Below are 22,545 nucleotides of genomic sequence, written 5' to 3' on the forward strand. Positions count from 1 at the left end.
TCATCATCGTTGAAACCCTAAAAGTTTGAAAGATAAAACCTTTACTTTTGGGACTAAGGCATTCTACTCATCCAAACTTAAAATTTATTGTATATTTGGTAAGCTTTCAACCTTAGTTTTTCTCGTTTATAATTTAGAGAAAGTTGATACAAAATCCTAAACTTAAATTTAGGAATTCAGGTGGCTTAAGAATTCAAAACTCTAAATTGAGTACACCATTAGAAAGCTTATGAAATTTCCTATTTAATGATGTATCTAATTTCATTATTCTCCAAGTTTGGGCGAAACCCTATAGTTAATATCAATTAAGGGTTTATGTCAATTTGGGAGATTATGATAGTATTGATTTGGTTGATGAATTTCTTGGTAAATATATGTTTTCTCTATTACTACTTAACGTTAATTTGGGAGATTATGATGGATTCTATATAAATCATGTTAAGCGTGACTTTGTGTGGTTCATGATTATTGTTATCCATGTGATAACTAATTGTTTTTTATTAATTTGGGACAAGTACAAGAAAATATTTGTTTAAAGATAACTCTCAACCATTTGACATTGAATATTCACACCCCTGATATTCTTAGTGCTCGAACCTAGTCCCTCAAAGAATAACAACAATTCTTTTACTACTAAGGTACGTGCTCTATGTGATAAGTATGCTTTTGATGTGTTATGCACTTCATTAGATTCATGATGAAAATTGATGGGTTTTGATAACTCGTCAAAAGCAAGTAAAGATATTTTGTGGAATCTACGATTTCAAATTAGCCCACTTTATACCCTATTCCTCAACTAGGATAGAAGCAATAGTTATACGCTATCGCCACCGCCCAAATGAGCCACGGTGAAAAACACCCCACAACGTGTAGGGAATCACGTTTTAGCTATGTTCAATGACCATCCCGAGTCAGCAAAAAGATTTTTAAGTCTAGAGTGAGTGAGTCAAGAAAAAGATTATGCTAAAGTGAGGATTGTTTAGCTATAATCTCAAGCCTTTTATACAAAGTGTGAAAAAATATTTGGTTTCGTCAATTAGTCGGAATGATAAACAAAATCTATTTAAAAGCTATGCAAATTAGAAATTGGATAACACATATAATTAGGGATAAACCAATATGCAATACAGAAAACCAAAGTGAAATGACTAGAGCAGAACGGAAGGGCATAGATATATGCTCATTTCGGAAGTAAACAACATCATTCTAACCACCATATATTGCAAGTAACAGCAAACAACACCCCCAACATGCTGTTGGTTGGGTCATGCTTGAAGCTATTTCAGTATAAAATAAATACAACTTTATACAATGGCTAGCTGCCTCTGGGATCATAATAATCTCAATCAGATGAAACCATTAAAACAAAACATCAGAAGTAATCTAAACATCCCACATTTAATCCTATCTATCTGATCTGCTAAACAATACACAATTACAAGAATGTCAACACCATACACGAGAAACTTGAGATTTGAATAGTTTCCCTCTCAAGAAGCCGCGACTGTGGACATAGATTCAGTTGTAGATGACCCGAACGATAGTAGAAGCCAACATTTCTTCTGGGCAAACTCCATATAGAAATTGAATTTCTCCTTTGCATTTGGAAATTCCAGAGCTAGGTCATTGAGTCCATCTTTAACCCTGGTGAAGCCTTTGGTCATATAGTTGATAGTGATTAGACCTATGTTGAAACACACCTGCAGCAGGTCCAACATCCTAACGTTTTTCTTCTCCATGGCCATCACCAATGCTTTATTCACCACCTCATGGTTGAAGAATGTCATTCCAAGGTCACACATACACTGACAAGCTTCAGCCACAACGCCTCCTCTTTCATACTCCTCCTCCACATCCCAGCTAGTTCCACCTCCCCATCACCTAAGGAGCCTCTCCCAGCATGACATTCAGTTATAAGTGATCAATCAATCCTTACAGTCTCACTTCCGCTGTAATTAGGAGGTAGCTTGCTGGTTATCTCTTCAAGATTCAATGGAACCAACACATCATCAATGACTGCCCTAGACAAGAAAAGAGCAAGCTCATTCGAGGCATCCAGAATATCCAAGGTAGTTTCTTCTGTCGACTCAAGTAGCGTGACAAAACCATTCATGATATCTTCTATAGAAAAAATATCGATGTGTAGAGCAGAGAGCAAAACAGAAGCGATTTCTGTCTCCCTGTTCTTCCTATCCATGGCAAGTGTGATAAGATTCTTAAGGAATATCAGATTAAATTCAGGCAACCCTAGATCTTCAAGACTTTGAATGAGTTTAGGAATATCATCAGTGAGAAAATATTCATGAATTATATTTACAATCTCCTTCTTGTATTGGTTCAATTTTTTATCTTCATTTAAAGCCTCTCCATCATCATAAGAGGATTTTGTGAATGATGCATCAAGCCATCCTTGAAAAATAGCTTTGAGAACAATTGACTAAAACAAGGTTTTCGTAGGGGAAATGTCTAGAGCAAGATCATTAAGATACTCTGCCAACCGAGAAAACCCTTTCACTATTTGACTCAAACTTATCAACCCTTCCTCAACTGCTTCTTTCAAGAGTTTCAGTATAAGTGATTCAGTCGTCTGAATTTCTATATCTAGAACCAATGCTCTCTTAACAACCTTATGATGAAAGAAAGAAAAACCTAACTCCCTATGTAATACCCTAAATATCATATAGGTGACCATAATGAAATAATTTAAATTTTGGTCGGTTAAATTGAGTATATTGAAAAGTATAAGGAATGATTTAAGAAATTTGGTCCTTTAGATGGAATGAATTTAATATTCATTTAAATTGGGTTATTTAATAAAAGTGAATAGAAGAATTAAGAGGTTAAGTTTGAAAGTTCTCTTCTCTTCTTATTCTGCACGACCCGTGCCCTCCACAACTAATGTAAGGATTCATCAATGTTGGTTTTTCCTTTCATTTTTGGGTTTTAGAGGCTTAAGGAAGGTTTAAGGAGGATTAAAACTAAGAGATGAAGGTTTTATTTGAGATTTAATAAAATGGGTTTTTAAATGATTTGATGAAATATGGTTAGTTATGGAAGATTTAAGGTATTTTTGACTTGTTGAAGAAGTGAATAAGAGATTAGGAGCTTTAGAAGTAATTAAAAACAAGTTGGAAAAATTGGTGAGATTCTTAGTTTTGAGTGTTCTTTGGAGATTTTGGATATTATGAGAAGATTTATGGATGTAAGTTAGTTGGATTAAGTAATAATGAATTTAATGTCATGGTTGGGGATAAAAGTAATAGATTTAGGAGAAAATGCGGTAAAATTCAAAGTGAAATGTGTAAAATCTGGGTAAAGGTATCGGTACTGGAAGAACATTATTGATACTATAGGGTTAAATTTAAGGAAAGAAGATGAAAACGATGAACAATATCGATACTTATGCAAGTAGTACTGAGGTGGGGTATCGATACTATTACTGAGAAATGTATTCTAGAATGTGAAAATGCTATTGATACTAAATGGAGTATCGGTATCATAATATAGAAGTATTGATACTATAGAAGGGTAACCGATACTAAGCAGCCTGGAATTTTAGGTTAGGATGAACTTAAATAGAATTTGAGAATAATAGTACTTTTGAGTATTATTATTTGGTATAAATGTTAGAAAGTATACTTACATTTATATTGTATGTGTGATTATGGATGCTTGTGTAGATCGTAACCAAGCTGCAGAGTCAAGCAAACAGAAAGGAAATAATAAAGTCGTTGATTAGTCGAATTTATATTCTGGGCATAATAGCGAGGCAAACTAGGTTAGTATATTTATCATGTACTTATATGTTTTGATAGTCATAGATGCCTTTTTGCTTAATGTATGTGTTGCATTTACCGTATTGACATTATGTGTGCAACCTATGAAATTCATAATGAGTATATGAATTTTCGTATTGGCACTATGTGTGCAACCTAAGAAATTAATAATGAGTTTATGAATTTTCCGTATTGACACTATGTGTGCAACTTAAGAAAATAATAATGAGTTTATGAATTTCCGTATTGGCACTATGTGTTCAGCCTAAGAAATTCATAATGAGTTTATGAATTTCGTATTGGCATTATGTGTGCAACCTAAGAAATTCATAATAACTTTATGAATTTCTGTATTGATACTATGTGTGCAACCTCACATAATTCATAATGCGTTTGTGACTTAACGTATCGGCACTACGTGTGAGAAACCATAGAATTTATAATGAATTGTAATATTCAATTGGTATTTTGAATCGTTATAATATACTCAAGTTTAAATTTACCTTATTATTGTTATGCCTCACTAAGTGATTACTTACCGTGTGTTGATTTCACGTGTAGGTATTAGTACGAGCGGAGTAAGGAGTGCAACTGACATTGCCAATCAAGGACAACCTCATCAGTAACTGTACGACAACTATGTCAACTTTTGATGTTATTACCTGGCATGTAATAGATTTATGAAAATGTTCTGAAAAGTATTTGACTTATGATGATGTAAAAATTAAATATGTTTAAACTTTAAGATTTGTTTACATAATAATAAGTTAGTGAACGTTTTATTATTATCAAATTAGAAAGTTTTATGATTAAAATAAGAACTTTACTATTTTTTTTCAAAAGCAGAAAGGTTTAAAAGTTATGTGACATCCGTGACTCATGCACGAAAACGTATATGGGAATTGGGTGTTACATGTATTGGTATCAGAGCTACAGGTTTAGTCGATTCTCTACCGAAATCGGGTATATTTTAATGTAAAAAAGGGCATTTACATGCCAATATGACGTCAAGGTTACTGATATATTGTAGTTAGAATATGATTGATGTCTCTCCTTACTAACTTAGTGTTATCATTATGTATCTTCTATTAGATGTCGGATTCTATGAATTCGCGGAGAGCGACTGATCAAGAAAATAGAGAAGGCTCAGGTAGAGAGAGCTATGAAGCTAATAGTGAGCATCCTATTTCATTGAAAAATGCTAGTGCACCAACACATCAGGGTATGCCAATGCCAGAGTTGGGAGCTTTTATACAGGCTCTCGATGCCATCCTGACTCAGTTTCAACCTCCTCCGCCTCCCCTACTCCTCCAACACTGCGGATGTTAATTCCAAAAAAGTTAAGAAGTTTGGGAGCTCTTAAGTTTCGGGGAGGAGAGGGTGAAGGTCTGATGGATGTTGATTTATGGTTAAATGACATTATGTTGATGCTGGAAAGTCTTCAATGCTCATATTCTGAAAAGTTGGGCAGAGTTGTATCTTTACTCTGAGGATCAACCCGGGTGTGGTGGAAAAACACTACAATGTACGAACCAGCTGAGCAAGTGACCTGGAAATTCTTTCAAGATGAGTTTAAGAACAAGTACATCAAGGAGCAATTTATGTGGGTGATGCTGCTGAAGTTTCTTAATATGAAACAAGGCGATCGAGCAATACATGAGTACGAGGCTGAGTACAATAAGTTGAGTCATTTTTCTACTGAGGTAGTTCCCAATGATAAAGCATGACATAATTTGTTCATCGAGGGTTTGAGACCAAAGTTGAAAGATATGATGTTGGATTTAAACTTGCCTAGCTTGCAAGAAGTTATAAAGTGAGCTAAGGCCATTAAAAGAGCTCAAGAAGAGACTCTAGTAGCGAAGCAGGGTATGCAGATGGGAAAAAGGTTGGAATGTCTTCAACTTCCCATCATGCTAAAAGAGGCAAGGGTTTGAGTTCTCGATATAATAATAGAGATGGTTCTGATGCAGCTTCGTAGAAGAATAGTCAATCATAATCTTTTGCTGTTAGCTTAGGTAGAGCATTTGGAAATCAAAATAATCATGAAAGACAAGTGGCAAATCGCACCAGAGATTATGCAGATTGCTCTCTGACGCTTGTTTCTATTGTGGTGAAACTGGTCACTATGCTCGAAATTGTCGAAAGAGATCCACAGATAGATCAGTGCGAACTCAAAGATTAGTAGCATCATCTAATAGAAGAAGAGGAAGAGGAAGATCCGGCAGACAATCTGAGTACACCCAGCGACAAGAGACTCGGGGAGTGGCCCAAATTTATAATATTAAGACTAATGAGGATCAGGATGACCCGGAGATCTTAACAGGGACATTCCATCTTTTAGATGAACATGTATTTATTTTTCCCTTGTTCTACACACTCTTTTATTAGTACAAAGTTGGTTAGAGTTAGAGGAATTCCTTTAGAACCAATTTTTAGTGAGATGATAGCAGTAAACCCTATTGGTCACAGTGCAAGAGTAACGCTGGTATATAGAAAATGCCCGATAAAGATTCAAGGGGTTGTGTTCCCAAAAAACTTGATGGAGCTGCCTTTTGATGAGTTCAAAATTATTTTGGGCATGGATTGGTTGTATCCTCAACATGGATGGGATGATTGTCGCAAGAAGCGATTATTTTTTAAAAATGCGGAAGGCTCAAAAATTGTAGTGATCGGTGAAAAAGAGAGATTACCATCCAATGTGATATCAACAATAATTGTAAAGAAAATGATGTCGCAAGGATATACAACCTTTCTAGCCAACGTGATATACACTCGAATTTCAGAAGCGAGATTAGTTGATATTCCAACAATTAGGGAGTTTCCAGATGTTTTTCTGGAATAATTATTGGGCTTACCCCCAGACCGTGAGGTAGAATTCTAGATTGAAGTTTACTCGGGTACTAAACGTGTTTCTATGGTTCCATATCAAATGGATCCAACGGAGTTAAGAGAATTAAAGGCCCAATTGTAGGAGCTGCTTGATAAAGGATTTATCAGACCTGGCGTTTCACCTTGGGGAACACCTATGCTTTTTATGAAAAATAAGGATAGATCTATGTGATTATGCATAAATTATCGACAGCTAAATAAGGTAACAATAAAGAATAAGTATCCTCTTCCGAGGATTGATGATTTGTTTGATCAACTAAAAGACACATCAGTGTTCTCTTATATAGACCTTCGGTCAGGATACCACCAATTAAAGATTAAAGAGGGAGATATTTCCAAGATATCTTTTCGGACTCAGTATGGACATTACGAATTTTGTGGTGATGCCATTTGGATTGAAAAATGCTCTTGTAGCATTTATAGACTTGATGAACCAAGTATTACAACCTTATCTAGATCAATTTGTGGTGGTATTTATTGATGATATTTTAGTGTATTCAAAGTCGAGAGAGGAGCATGATGCTCATCGTTGTGTTGTTCTTCAGACACTTCAAGAGAAGAAGTTGTATGTCAAATTATCCAAGTGTGAGTTCTAGTTAGCTGAAGTTGCTTTCCTTTGCCATATATTCTCCGTAGAAGGCATAAGAGTATATCCCAAAAAGATTCAAGCTATATTGGATTGGTAACCCCCAAGGAATGTTTTTGAAGTTCATAGTTTATTGGGGCTTGCTGGTTATTATAGACGGTTCATGAAGAATTTTTCAATGTTAGCTTTGCCACTAACTAAGTTGTTACGGAAAGATGTGCCTTTTGTTTGGTTGAACAAATGCCAAGAAAGTTTTGATATGCTAAAAAAGGATTGTAACAGAGGCACCAATGCTTGTACAACCTGAGTCGGGTAAAGATTATGTAGTTTTTAGTGATGCATCTCGTAATGGATTGGGATGTATGCTTATGTAAGAAGGGAAAGTTGTGGTCTATGCCTCGAGACAGCTGAAGACTCAAGAAAGAAATTACCCAACACACAATTTGGAATTGACAACGGTTGTGTTCGCATTGAAGATTTGACGTCATTATCTGTACGGTGAGAGGTGCCATATTTATACATATCACAAGAGTCTAAAGTATTTGTTGACTCAGAAAGAATTAAACTTGAGGCAGAGAAGATGGATCGAGCTTTTAAAAGATTATGATGTGATCATCGATTATCATCCATGAAAGGCTAATATGGTAGTTAATGCACTTAGCCGAAAGACTTTTGTAGCTTTATGAGCTTTAAATTTACATATGTCTTTAAATAAAGATGGCGCCTTGATAACTAAGCTTAAGTTAAAGCCAATTCTCTTGGATCGGATAAAAGAGCTGCAAGGACAAGATAAAAAATGTTTGGCAAGAGTTTCACAAATAGAAAAAGATGATGCTAAAGACTTAAAAATTAGGACTGATGGATGTTTATATTATCATGGAAGACTTTGCATTCCAGATAATGAAGAATTGAAGAAAGATATTCTTTTTGAGGTACATTATAGTCCTTTGACTATGCATCTAGGCGGGAATAAGATGTATCAAGATATAAAGAGTTGATATTGGTGGCCTAGCATGAAAAAGATTTATATCAGATTTTGTTGCAAGATACCTGACATGTTAGCAGATGAAACTGAGCATCAAGTGCCTTCCGCATTGCTATAACCGATATCCATTCCCGAATGGAAGTGAGAACGAGTTACAATGGATTTTGTTTCAGGACTACCTTTTTCACCCAGTAAAAAGGACTCAATATTGGTAATTGTGGACAAATTGACCAAGGCGGCTCATTTTCTTCTAGTTCGAGTAGATTACTCGATGGATAAATATGCGGAGTTATATATAAAATAGATAGTTTGGCTGCATGGCGTACTAGTTTCGATAGTATCCGACTGAGATCCTGGGTTTACTACGAGATTTTGGAAGTCCTTGCACGAGACATTGGGTACTCAATTCAATTTCAGTATGGCTTTTCATTCGCATATAGATGGGCAGTCAGAGTGAACTATTCAGGTATTGGAGGCTATGCTAAGGGCATGCGTGATAGAATTTAAAGGATCATGGGAAATATATTTGCCTTTAGCGGAATTTGCTTATAATAACAGTTACCAATCGAGTATTAAGATGGCTCCGTATGAAGCCTTGTATGGGAAGAAGTGTATAATACCGTTAAACTGGTTTGAGCCAAAAGATCGAGATCTTATTGGCCCAAATTTAATGAAAGAAATGGAAGATAAAGTGAAAGTTATCAAAGATAATCTTAAGATAGCTTCCGATCGACAAAAGTCTTATGTTGATCTAAAGAGAAAAGAGATTGAATATCAGGTGGGAGATAAGGTATTTTTGAAAGTATCGCCTTGGAAGAAAGTATTATGGTTCGGGCGCAAAGGGAAACTGAGTCCGAGATTTATTGGACCTTATGAGATTTTAAATAGGGTCAGACCAGTAGCTTATCAGTTAGCTTTTCATGTGCCGATGCTAAGAAAATACCAATCAGATTCATCGAATATTATAACACCGGAAGAAATAGAGATCCGAACAGATTTGACTTACGAGGAAGAACCAGTGCGGATCTTGGCATGAGAAAACAGAGAATTGCGTAACAAGCAGATTCATCTAGTTAAAGTAATTTAGCATAATCATAAAGTCGAGAAAGCTACTTGGGAAAGAGAAGATGACATGAGAAAGAAGTTTCCACACCTCTTCGCATCAGGTATGTCTTAAAATTCTAGGACGAAATTTTCTTAAGGGGAGAATTATAATACCCCAAATATCAGATAGGTGACCATAGTGAAATAATTTAAATTTCGTTGGTCTAAATTGAGTAAATTGAAAAGTATAAGGAATAATTTAAGAAATTGTGTTTGAAACTTATTAGTAAGAATGGAAGAATAGAGGGGTAATTTGGTCTTTTAGATGGAATGAATTTAATATTCATTTAAATTGGGTTATTTAATAAAAGTGAATAGGAGAATTAAGAGGATAAGTCTAAAATTTCTCTTCTCTTCTTCTTCTTCACGTCCCGTGCCCTCCATAGCTAAAGTAAGGATTCATCAATGTTGGTTTTTCCTCTCGTTTTTGGGTTGTTTTTGAAACCTTAAAGTAATATAGAGGCTTAAGGAAGGATTAAAGAGGATTAAAACTAAGAGATGAAGGTTTTATTTGATATTTCATAAAATGAGTTTTTTAAATGATTTGATGAAATATGGTTAGTTATGGAAGATTTAAGGCATTTTTTACTTGTGAAAGAAATGAATAAGAGATTGGGAGCTTTAGAAGTGATTAAAAACAAGTTGGAAAAATTGGTAAGATTCTTAGTTTTGAGTGTTCTTTGGAGATTTTGGATGTTATGAGAAGATTTATGGATGTAAGTTAGTTGGATTAAGTAATGATGAATTTAATGGCATGGTTAGGGATAAAAGCAATAGATTTAGGCGAAAATGTGGTAAAAATCGAATTGAAATATGTAAAATCTTGGTAAAGGCATCGGTACTGGAAGAATAGTATCTATACTATAGGGTTAAATTTAAGGAAAAATGATGAACACGATGAGCAGTATCGATACTTGTGCAAGTAGTATCGGTACTAAGGTGGGGTATCGATACCAAGAGGAAGGTATCGATAATATTATTGAGAAATGAATTCCAGAATGTGAAAATGGTATCGATACTGAAGGGAGTATCGGTACCATAGTATAGAAGTATCGATACCATAGAAAGGGTACCGATACTAAACAACCTGAAATTTTAGGTTATGATGAACTTAAATAGAATTCGAGAATAATAGTACTTTTGAGTATTATTATTTGGTATAAATGTTACAAAGTATACTTACATTTGTATTATATGTGTGATTATGGATGCTTGTGTAGATCGTAATCAAGCTCCTGAGTCAAGCAAACAGAAAGACAAGGATAAAGTCACGGATTAGTCGGATTTACATTATGGGCATAATAGCGAGGCAAACCAGGTGAGTGCATTTATTATGTATTTATATGTTTTGATAGTCATAGATGTCTTTTTACTTAATGTATGTGTTGCATTTACCGTATTGGCACTATGTGTGCAGCCTAAGAAATTCATGTTTATAAATTTTTGTATTGGCACTATGTGTGCAACCTAAGAAATTCATAATGAGTTTATGAATTTCCGTATTGGCACTATGTGTGCAACCTAAGAAATTCATAATGAGTTTATGAATTTTCGTATTGGAACTATGTGTGCAACCTAAGAAATTCATAATGAGTTTATGAATTTCCGTATTGGCACTATGTGTGCAACCTAAGAAATTCATTATAAGTTTATGAATTTTCGTATTGGCACTATGTGTGCAACCCCACGTAATTCATAATGAGTTTGTGAATTACCGTATCGGCACTACGTGTGAGAAACCATTGAATTTATAATGAATTGTAATATTCAATTGGTATTTTTGAATTGTTATAATATACTCATATTTAAAATTTACCTCACTATTGTTATGTCTCACTAAGTAATTACTTAGCATGTGTTGATTTCACGCGTAGGTATTAGTACGAGTGGAGTAAGGAGTGCAACTGACATTGCCAATCAAGGACAACCTCATCAGTAACTGTACGAAAACTATGTCTACTTTTGATGTTATTAGTTGGCATGTAATAGATTTATGAAAATGCTCTGAAAAGTATTTGACTTATGATGATGTAAAAATTAAATATGTTTGAACTTTAAGATTTGTTTACATATTATAAGTTAATGAACGTTTTATTATTATCAAATTAGAATTTTTTATGATTAAAAGCATAATTTTATTGGTTTTCAAAAGCGAAAAGTTTTAAAAGTTATGTGACATCCGTGACTCGTGTACGGAAACGTATACGGGAATTGGGTATTACACCCTAACACACGTACATGCCTCAAACATATCACCACCCTCGAAATACTCCCTTAAATGATCAACAATGGTTTTCTTCATTTCCTCAACTGTAACATGAGTGCTACCACCCCACCTCATTTCCAAAAGTTTGGCATGGTGGGGAGCTGAGAGATAGCTCTTCTCACCAGTTTGGAGAACCTGATATCCCTTGGAAGATTCAACAAGTGTCTTCTTTGCCTACTGGTGAAAGTAAGAGGCAGTATCTCATCGACCACAGCTCGAGATATGAACTGTTGGGATTATTGAAGCTCAAATGACAACAGAAAATAATTTTCCAAGAAGATATGAATTGGCTTTTTGAGAATTTTAGGGAGTAAGGAGAATGAAAAGATAGACACTTTTGTACAAAGATTTATAGTGGTTCGACTTCTCAACCAAGTCTACATCCACTACTTTAGCTCCCCACTAAGGATTTTCTAACAAATTCACTAATTTGTTCTTTCTTTGTCAAGGATCAAGAGTAACCTTTACAAACTCTCTATCTTTTAAATTGGCTAAGATAGAACCAAAACCCCTTTACAAATGAAAAACATGTAAACAAAGAAACTTCTAAAAAGGAAGATGTTTACGAATTAAAGCTCATAAAAACACAATATTTACAAAAGAAGGAAAAAAGAATGAAAAATATTTCTCTTGTGTATGATTGCTTGGATATGTGTTCTAACCTCTTCAAGTGTCTTGAACTTGTATTTATATGTTGGACTAAGTTTGTGGCCATTTCTAGCCGTTGGGAGTGATTTGGAGCTGTTGGGGATGTTTTCTCTGCAAAATAAAATTGCCCAGTACAGAGGGTATCGACACTCCTATAGGGAGTATCGGTACTACCTTTATAATATTTAAATAAAACTAGCTGTTACTAGCTATTGGGCCTGATGTATCGATATTATTCTTCATGGTATCGATACTACTATGTAAAGTAGTATCGGTACCCCTTTGGGTATCGGTACCTATTTTGCATTCTAGAATTTGTGCAAGCTGGTAGTATCGATACTACCTTGAGAGTATCAATACTTCTCTTACCTTGGGTATCGATACCACATGAACATTATTGATATTGTTCATATAGTATCGATACTGTAAGAATATTATCGGTACTACGTACTTTGAAAATCAGTTTTGTGCTCAAATTCACTTTTAATGGACTTTGAATTATTTTTAAAAACTTTGAATAAATTCAATTTAAGTCTAAAAACATTTTTCTTTAATTTTTTATATCAAAATATTATAAAAAGCGGTTCAACAATCTCTCCCTTTTTGATATAACAAAACAATTAAAAAATTATTTTTGGAAAAACTCCTCCTTAATAAACCATTTAATCAAAAATAGCAATATTTAGAAAGACATTAAAACTCCCCCTTTTTCATTTTTGAAATTGAATTTTTCAAACCTAACTTCTCCCCCTTTTTGTTATATCAAAATTAACTCAACTTTAAAGTTCAAAAATAACAATGGAGAGTAAGTGATAATTTTATCATTAAAAGCATTTGAAAAATCATAAGCTCCCCCTTAATAAAAGCATTCCAAACAAAATTTGACTTTAAAAGCAAATAAATTGAATTTCAACAAAGGTGAACAAACTTGTTAGTATAGTACATGAAATTCAATATATCCAAGTCTAATAAACTTTATGCAATACCAAATGTAGAATTTAAGTGCATGTGCATAAAGTTATCCAAAAATGTTGTGCATTTGAAAAATTGATATCAATTGTTAGATATATATCATTTGCAATAAACCACATGAATAAACATTTAAATTTAGGTCAAAAATTAAAATTTATAAAATCAAAGCATTTGAAAATTTATATCAATTGTTAGAGAGATATCATTTGCATTTAAAACCAATTTTGACCAAAATTCATTATGATGAACAAAAAATTATGAAAAAATCATTAAAACTTTAAAATGTTCATAATAATACAATTTTCAACATACATGAGATGAAAAACAAAACATAATCATTTAAGATCAAAACTCATGCATGCCTTAAAACTAAATGAGCAACCAAATTATGCAAAATCAAAAAGCTTTTAAGGTTAGAGGTTACCCATTCTTTTTCATGTGTGGCTAGAGTATTTGAATATCTACATTTTCATCATCATTGCTCCCACAGACCTACAAGAGACATTAAATTAGATTTTGGTATCCAAATTGCTTTGGATCCTTGAACATTAGTTTCAATGTCCCTTGTTCCCTTAGGAACCAATACTTGTCTAATTTTAAAAGATTTTCTTTTCTTTATAGGACAAGCATGTTCCAAATGACCATGAAAATGGAGATGTGAGCATTTTGCCATTTTTAAACATAATGAGTTATTTTTAGAAATTAATTCTTTTTTAAGCTCTCAAGCTTAACTTTCAAATCAAAATTTTCTTTTTCTAAATCATTGTTTTGACTTTTGAAAGTTCTAAATCTTTTTTAAAAGATTCATTTTGTTTTTCAAAATCAATTTTTTCTTTCAAAACCAAATCATTTTCAACTTTAAGTTTTGAAATTAATTTCTTATATTTGGAATTCATGGTCTCAAATTCTAAATATAACTCATCATAAGCAACTTTTAACTCATCAAAAGAATAAGAATCTAATTCATTTGAGTTAGAAGTTACCATTGAATCTTCTCCGATGGCCATGAGGCATAGGTTGACTACTTCATCTTCGTCATTGGAGTCATCTTCATCACTCCAAGCCGCCATAAATTTCTTTTTCTTGCTTGATTCCTTTTTCTTTAAGAGGGGACAATCATACTTGACATGCCCCATTCTTTAACAATTGAAGCACACGGGGGACTCTTCTTCTTACTCGATTCATGTTTTACTTCCTTAGAAGTCATGAATCTCTTGAATTTTTTGAAGAACTTGGCCATCTCTTCATCTTCATTATCGTCTTCATCCACCTCTTCATTTGAATCTTGATTGCTCTCATTGGTGGATTTGAAGGCAATGCCTACCTTATTCTTCTTGTTATTCTTTTCACCATCTTCTTCTTCCTTCACCATCAACTCATGAGTGAGAAGAGAACAAATAAGCTCATCAAGAGTCAGAGACTTTAGGTTCTTAGCCTCAATGATCACCATCTTCTTCGATTGCCAAGACTTTGGAAGATAATAGATCATCTTCCTCATAAGATTCTCATTAGGGATTACTTCTCTAAATCCCATGAGACCATTGACAATCACGAAAAATCTATTCGTCATAGCTTTGATGTCTTCATCCGGATTCATCTTGAAATTTTTGTAGCTATGTTTTAGAAGACTTATATTAGTTTCCCTTACTTCATCGGTTTCTTCATGAGTGACTTGGAGTTTGTCCCATATGTCATTGGCATTGGAACAAGAGGAGACTCTTCCATATTCATCCAGGCCTAATGCACAAAATAGAATGTGCATAGCCTTAGCATTGAGTTGAAACTTCTTATTCTCTCCATCACTCCAATCATCCATCTCACCGGGTGGAATGGAGTATCACTTCATGATTGAGTTCCAAGATCCTAGAGCATTGGCTTAAATGAAGAGCATCATCCTATTCTTTCAATAGGCATAATTTGCTCCATTGAAGTAAGGTGGCTTGTTGACCGGTTGAGAGTCTTCAATGTAGTAAAAGTCAAAGGTCGAAGCCATCTTCTTGTCAGTTGTGTTGAAAATCAGTAGAGTTTCTTCAATGATCGTCTCAAGGTGGTTAAACCTTCTAATGAATCAAGCTCTGATACAATTGTTAGGATTGTTGAAGCTCTGATACAATTGTTAGGATTGTTGAAGCTCAAATGACAACTGAAAATTATTTGCCAAGAATGGTGAATTGGCTTTTTGAGAATTTTAGGGAATAAGGAGAATGATAAGATAGACAACTTTAGGGAGTAAGAAGCATGAAAGGATAGAAAATTTTGCACAAGGATTTATAGTGGTTCAACTTCTCAACCAAGTCTACATCCACTACCTTAGCTCCTCACTAAGGATTTTCTAACAAATTCACTAATTTGTTCTTTTTTTTTCAATGATCAAGAGTAACCTTTACAAACTCCATAACTTTTAAATTGGCTATTATAAAACCAAAACCCCTTTACAAAAGAAAAATGATGCAAACAAAGAAACCTCTAAAAAATGTGTTTAAAAATTAAAGCTCACAAAAACACAATATTTACAAGAGAATGAAAATAAGAATGAAAAATGTTTCTCTTGTGTATTGATTACTTGGGTAGGTGTTTTAACCCCTCTTTAAGTGTCTTGAACTTGTATTTATATATTGTAATGAGTTTTTGGTCGTTTCTAGCCGTTGGGAGTGATTTGGAGCCGTTGGGGATGTTTTCTCTGCAAAATAAAATTGTCAGGACAGAGGGTATCGGTACTCCTATAGGGAGTATTAATACTACTTTTGTATTATTTAAATAAAATTAGTCGTTACTACTCGTTGGGCCTGACAATATTGATACTACTATGTAAAATAGTATCAATACCCCTTTGGGTATCGGTACCTATTTTGTATTCTAGAATTTGAGCAAGCTGGTAGTATCGATACTACCTTGAGAGTATTGATACTTCTCTTACCTTGGGTATCGGTACCACATGAACAATATCGGTACTGTTCATATGGTATCAATACTGTAAGAACTGTATCGGTACTACGTACGTTGAAAATCAGTTCTGTGCTTAAATTCACTTTTAATGGACTTTGAATTATTTTTGAAAACTTTGAATAAATTTAATTCAAATCTATAAATATTTTACCTTACTTTGTTATATCAAAATATTATAAAAAAGTGGTTCAACATGAACAGAGCAAGGATATTAACTGCATCCAAAATATCCACAGCAAAGGGGAAGCTTTGTTGTGCGGCGGTTAAAAAACGGCTAAAAAACTACGTGACTGGTTAAACAAGTGATCGGTTAAACAAGTGATCGGTTAAACAAAGTGACCGGTTAAAATTTAGATTGGTTATGTTATATCATTTAACCAGAAATATTATAAAGTACAATAACATATTAGGTAGCGCTTATGTAATGTAATAGGTAGCGCTTCTATAATAAAATAGGCATTTAACCGGAAATATTATCAAGTACAATAACATATTAGGTAGCTCTTATATAATGTAATAGGTAGCGCTTATATTGACCTATTTTCAAAGTAAATCGGTATATTTATACTGATAACATTGCAAATTTACCTATTACATTATAATTATCGGTTTCGATATTTTTTGGATCGATACAATTTTAAATGTATCGACACTTTATGCTTGCACCTCGTTGGGCATTCATATTTCATTCTGGAAAAAAGTATCGACACAAACTAAAAATGTGTCGATACATTATTTAGACCTATTTTCTCATAAAATTGTTATATTTATACCGGATATATTGTAAATTTACCTATCACGTTGTAATTTTCGTTTCGATGTTTTTGGGATCGATACAATTTTAAATGTATCGACACTTTTTTTTTTTTGCACCTCGTTGGGAATTCATTATGGACAAAATGTATCGACACAAATTTAGCAAGTGTCTATACTTTATGCTGACCTATTTTCTCATAAAACCGGTATATTTATATCGGTTACTTTGTAAATTTACCTATTACATTATAATTATCTGTTTCTATATTTTTGGGATCGATACTTTTAATAAATGTATCGACACTTTATGCATGCACCTCGTTTGGGCATTCATTATGGACAATAAGTACCGACACAAATTCCACAAGTGTCGATACATTATGTTGATCTGTTTTCTAATTAACTGGTATATTTATATCGGTTACATTGTTAATTTAGCTATTACATTATAATTATTGGTTTTGATATTTTTTGGGTCGATACTTGTAGAAAATGTATCGACACATATTTGGTAGTTATTGTACATAACTAAATATGTACTACTAATTTAATGTTGTACCCACCCTTTAACTACCACTACCAATACCACATCCTATTGAAAGCACGACTAAAACATGTTCAATGAACCTTTACTTACATCTCCATCAACTCCGGAACCACTGAACTTGTACAACAAATTTTTTTCCATGGACCATATTGATGCAGACAATGTTAAGCCAACCGGGGAATGCCATGAAGTACATAATGTTGATGAATCTGACAGATTGATTGGTCAGCTCTTCTCTTCACGTGATAAAGCTTGGTACTTTTACAAGGGATTCGCACGGGAACATGGGTTTAGTGCACGTAAGGGAACAACACGGTTTAACGTGGAAGGGAATGTGAAGACACAAGAATTTTGTTGTTCCAAAGAAGGGTTTCGAGTATCAAAAGTCAATATTGTTGATCGTCAACGTGCTCATACGCCAGTCACAAGAACATGATGTAAGGCTAGAGTCGTAGTTACAACAACAAATACAAACGATCACTGGTTATAAGTAAGTCTTATCAGAAACATAATTATCCATTGTGCACACCTGCTATGACACCATTTATGCATTCTAATAGAGTTGTAAGTAAGATCGATATTGATAAGGCAACAACATTGAAAGAGGTCGGTGTTGGCACATTCACAAGTAATGAACTATTTAACGCAGCAGGCTATCATAATGTTGGATTTACACATAAAGACCTTTACAATGCACTTCAAAGAGGTAAAGCAAAGGAAATCGTCGATGGGGATGTTAATGCGCTTATTACCAACTTTGATTATAAGAAACATGATGATCACGGGTTTTTTATGACATACTTGGTAGATGAATCTGGGGCATTGCATAATCTTATTTGGTCAGATTCTAAATCGAGATCGGATTGCACATGCTTCGGTGATGTAATCGCATTTGACACAATGTACAAAGATAATTTGTATGATCAACCAATTATGCCTATTGTCGGTGTCAATCATCACCATAACACAATTGTGTTTGCCACTGCCATAATCGCTGACGAGACGTCTCAATCTTTCGAGTGGGTGCTACAGAATTTTTTAGAAGCCATGATGAATAATTCACCTATTTCAATTGTCACCGATGGCGATAAGGAAATGCTTAGGGCTATCAAATATATTATCCCTTATGTTAAGAACATATTATATTCTTGGCATCTTTCTCGCAAAGCACAAGCTAACATTGGTGACCCAAAATTTACAACAGCATTCTCAAAATGCATGGCTTCCTGGTGGACAACCGAGGAATTTGATATTCAATGGCGTTCGGTTGTTTCAGAATTCAACATCGAAAAGCATCCATGGGTGATTGAGAAGTTAAATACTCGGCACTTATGGGCACAAGCATATCTATCCTGTCATTTCTTTGCCAATATTCGCTCAACACAAAGGTACGAGTCTATGAATGCTTCACTAACGTTTGCACTGAAACACAATAAGACATATTTAGATGTTGTTCATGCAATTGAAGATGGAATTAGTAGAATGCGTATGAATGAGTTGAAAGTAGATTACTTAAGTTCCCATACGAAGCCCTTCCATATCACAAAACTGGTTGACCTTAAAAGCAATGCTGCTGAGATTTTTACCCACGAATCTTTTCGTGCGTTCTAATATGAAATTCTACCGGAGACATTGTACCGAATTGAGGAAGAGATTCAGTCCTTATCAGATGAATATCAACATTATATTTTGTCAAAGTACAAATAAAAAAATAGGACATTTGAAATTAGTTTTGATTCTCGTACGAAAACCATAATTTGCTCCTACAAAAAATTCGATACCGTTGGACTTTCGTGTCGCCATCAACTTCACATTTTGAAGCACTTGGATTGCACATATTTTCCTGGGACTTTGATTCAAAGTAGGTGGAATAAGGATGCGAAGGCTTCTGCACTCAGTTATGTTGACTTGAATGTGTCTCCAGAAGTGATGCAAATGGCAAGGTTCGCTGCTCTGCGTTCAACGTCAAGTAGGTTATGCTACATTGCATCAAAGACAGACGCGTATTTTAAAACCGCAAGAGATTAGATGAAAAGAGTAATAGAAGAATTTGAAAACTTGTTTGGTTTGAATGATTCAGTCAACTAGAGCATTGTAGTAAACAACATTCGTGACCCTCAACGAAAACAACACAAGTGAAAAGAAGTACCAAAGAACAAGGTCGAGAAGAAAATTAGGCGATGTGGGTAGTGCAACGGTGAGGGACATAACAAACTAACATGTCCTCAAGTCAAGCTCAATTTGAATACAAGCACACAACCTACATCAACTGATTTTTTTGAAGACGAAATGGAATGGACATTCAGTCCCGCACGTTATGACAACGATCTCCATATATCGTAAGTATCAACATGACTCCTATTGTGTAAACATGTACAACAACCAATTGCTAACTTTTCTCATCTCGTACATAATTACATCACAAACAAAATTATAAATCGTATGTAACTTATACAAAATTAACCCTATATTAACAAAATTTACTCTCTTAGTCTATTTTGATTATGGTTTACGAGACCGTTTAATATTTCATCCGCATCATCACATAAATTCCAAACAATTTGTAGACTATAGTCTCCCGTAATCATGGCCGGAATCAGTTTTGTAACTGGGATTATCCAGGTTAATCATGTTGACAGCATAGCCAATAAAACATGGGGGTCTAAATGGTAAGCTAGGAATTTGTAAGGTAAGCTTTCTTTGAGGGTTTAGGGTTTAGAGCCCTCCAACGTAAGGAGTGCATGATTGAACATTATGTATAATAGTTGTATTCAGTTGTTGAAGAATTGTTTTTAATTTTATATAAGGATAGTTGTTGTGATACACATTCATATTTCGGGACCAAGTAGTTTGCGTGCAATGCTAATCTTCGAGGTAAAGACAAGATCTGACTTAAAGATTTACCAAGAGCGTAGAATGAAGATCGAACCTAGAATCAAATTTGCAATTATGCCTATCATGCTGAAGAGAACTTGCTGAAAAATAGGATTTGCACATAACTGCAAGCATTTTAAACGATAAACCCAACTCCTCACATGATTGGCATCTCTGTTGCATAATTTTTCATGTGAGTGGTTGGGTTTAGGGTTTAAAATGCTTACAATTGTGTGCAAATCCTATTATTCAGCAGGTTCTCTTCAGTATGATAGGCATAATTGCAAAGTTGATTCTAGGTTCGGTCTTTATGTAGAGCAAAAGCTACCACTCTTGGTAAAGCTTTAAGTGTCAGATCTCTTGTGCTCTGCCTCGAGGATATAGGCTACTGCACGCATCTAACTACTTGGTCCCGAAACGTGAACGTATATCACAACAACTATCCTTATATAAAATTAAAAACAATTCTTCAACAACTGAATACAACTATTATACGTAATGCTCAACCATGCACTCCTTACGTTAGAGGGCTCTAAACCCTAAACTCTCAAAGAAAGCTTGTTTTACCAATTCCTAGCTTACCATTTGGACCCTGCAAGGGGTTTTATTGGCTATGATGTTAACATGATTATGAGCTTCCTTTATCCTTTCGTATTCAGTCAGACTATAGAGATTTGAATTAATTAAATTGGATTAAATACTTTATTCCAATTACCATTTCAAGAACAATTACATGAATACATTGATACTTACTGGTCGCTTTCGATTTTCTTTAATATTGATACGCTAGGGCTCTATTTGAAGGTCATTATCTTCGTCAACAAAGATTGAACTTGCAACTTATAACCATTCACAAATAGCAAACTTTAAAACCTAACCCCTCTTTTCAAAGACTTTCTAAAAAATTAGGGTTTCAATAACATGCCTATCGAACACAAGAAGATAAAAAGTGTCCAATCTGGAAATCAATACCATAATATCGATAAATTTACATGAATAACTGATCGTAACAGTTATGAACGCTGGTATTCGTCAGAGAGGAAGAGAAGAGAATTACCTTTAGGGTTTGTCCATTTACTATGTTACATATAAATAATGAAAGAAGAAAAACCGCATAATTTAAAAGTATCGACACAATATTAAAAAGTATCGATACATGTTGTAGACCTATTATCTCATAAAACCGGTATATTTATATAGGTTATATTACAAAATTACCTATTACATTATAATTATGGGTTTCGATATTTTTGGGATCGACACTTTTGAAAATGTATCGACACTTTATTCGTTCACCCTTTTTGGCATCTATTCTGGATAAAAAGTATCGACACAATATTAAAAAGTGTCGATACATGTTGTAGACCTATTCTCTCATAAAACTGGTATATTTATAACGGTTATATTACAAAATTACCTATTACATTATAATTATCGGTTACGATGTTTTTGGAATCGACACTTTTTGAAAATATATCGACACTTTGTGCGTTAACCCTTTTTGGCATCCATTCTGGACAAAAAGTATCGACAGAATATTAAAAAGTATCGATACATATTGTAGACCTATTCTCTCATAAAACCGGTATATTTATACCGGTTATATTACAAAATTACCTATTACATTATAATTATCGATTACGATGTTTTTGGAATCGACACTTTTTGAAAATGTATTGACACTTTGTGCGTTAACCCTTTTTGGCATCCATTCTGGACAAAACGTATCGACACAATATTAAAAAGTGTCGATACATATTGTAGACCTATTCTCTCATAAAATCGGTATATTTATACCGGTTATATTACAAAATTACCTATTACATTATAATTATCAGTCTCGATGTTTTTGGGATCGACACTTTTTGAAAATGTATCTGTTGAGTTAATCGATTGACGGATTTGGCCAAGAGGGGGTGAATTGGCTATTAAAAATTTGGTGGAAGGTTTTACAGAAAATTGAAAGTAATTGCACAACGATTTAGAGTGGTTCGACTTTCTCAATCAAAGTATACGTCCACTACCTTAGCTATCCACACTAAGGATTTTCCAACAAATTCACTAATTTGTTCTTTCTTTTGAGGCCAAAGAGATAACCTTACAACACCCTCAAGAATATACCCAATTCTTGAGAACACTCTTTCCCAAAGAGAAGATTACAAATTTGCAAACTTACAAGGAAAACCTCACAAGGTA

At 34.0% G+C, this 22,545-nt stretch overlaps 1 pseudogene; it reads right to left on the reverse strand.

Annotated features, from left to right (window-relative positions):
• Positions 1-1,490: 1,490 nt before the first annotated feature.
• Positions 1,491-22,545, reverse strand: part of LOC120158643 — a 56,094-nt pseudogene continuing 35,039 nt past the window's right edge.

Source organism: Hibiscus syriacus, unplaced genomic scaffold (genome assembly GCF_006381635.1).
Source record: "Hibiscus syriacus cultivar Baekdansim isolate YM2019G1 unplaced genomic scaffold, ASM638163v2 tig00111330_pilon, whole genome shotgun sequence".
Taxonomy (NCBI): domain Eukaryota; kingdom Viridiplantae; phylum Streptophyta; class Magnoliopsida; order Malvales; family Malvaceae; genus Hibiscus; species Hibiscus syriacus.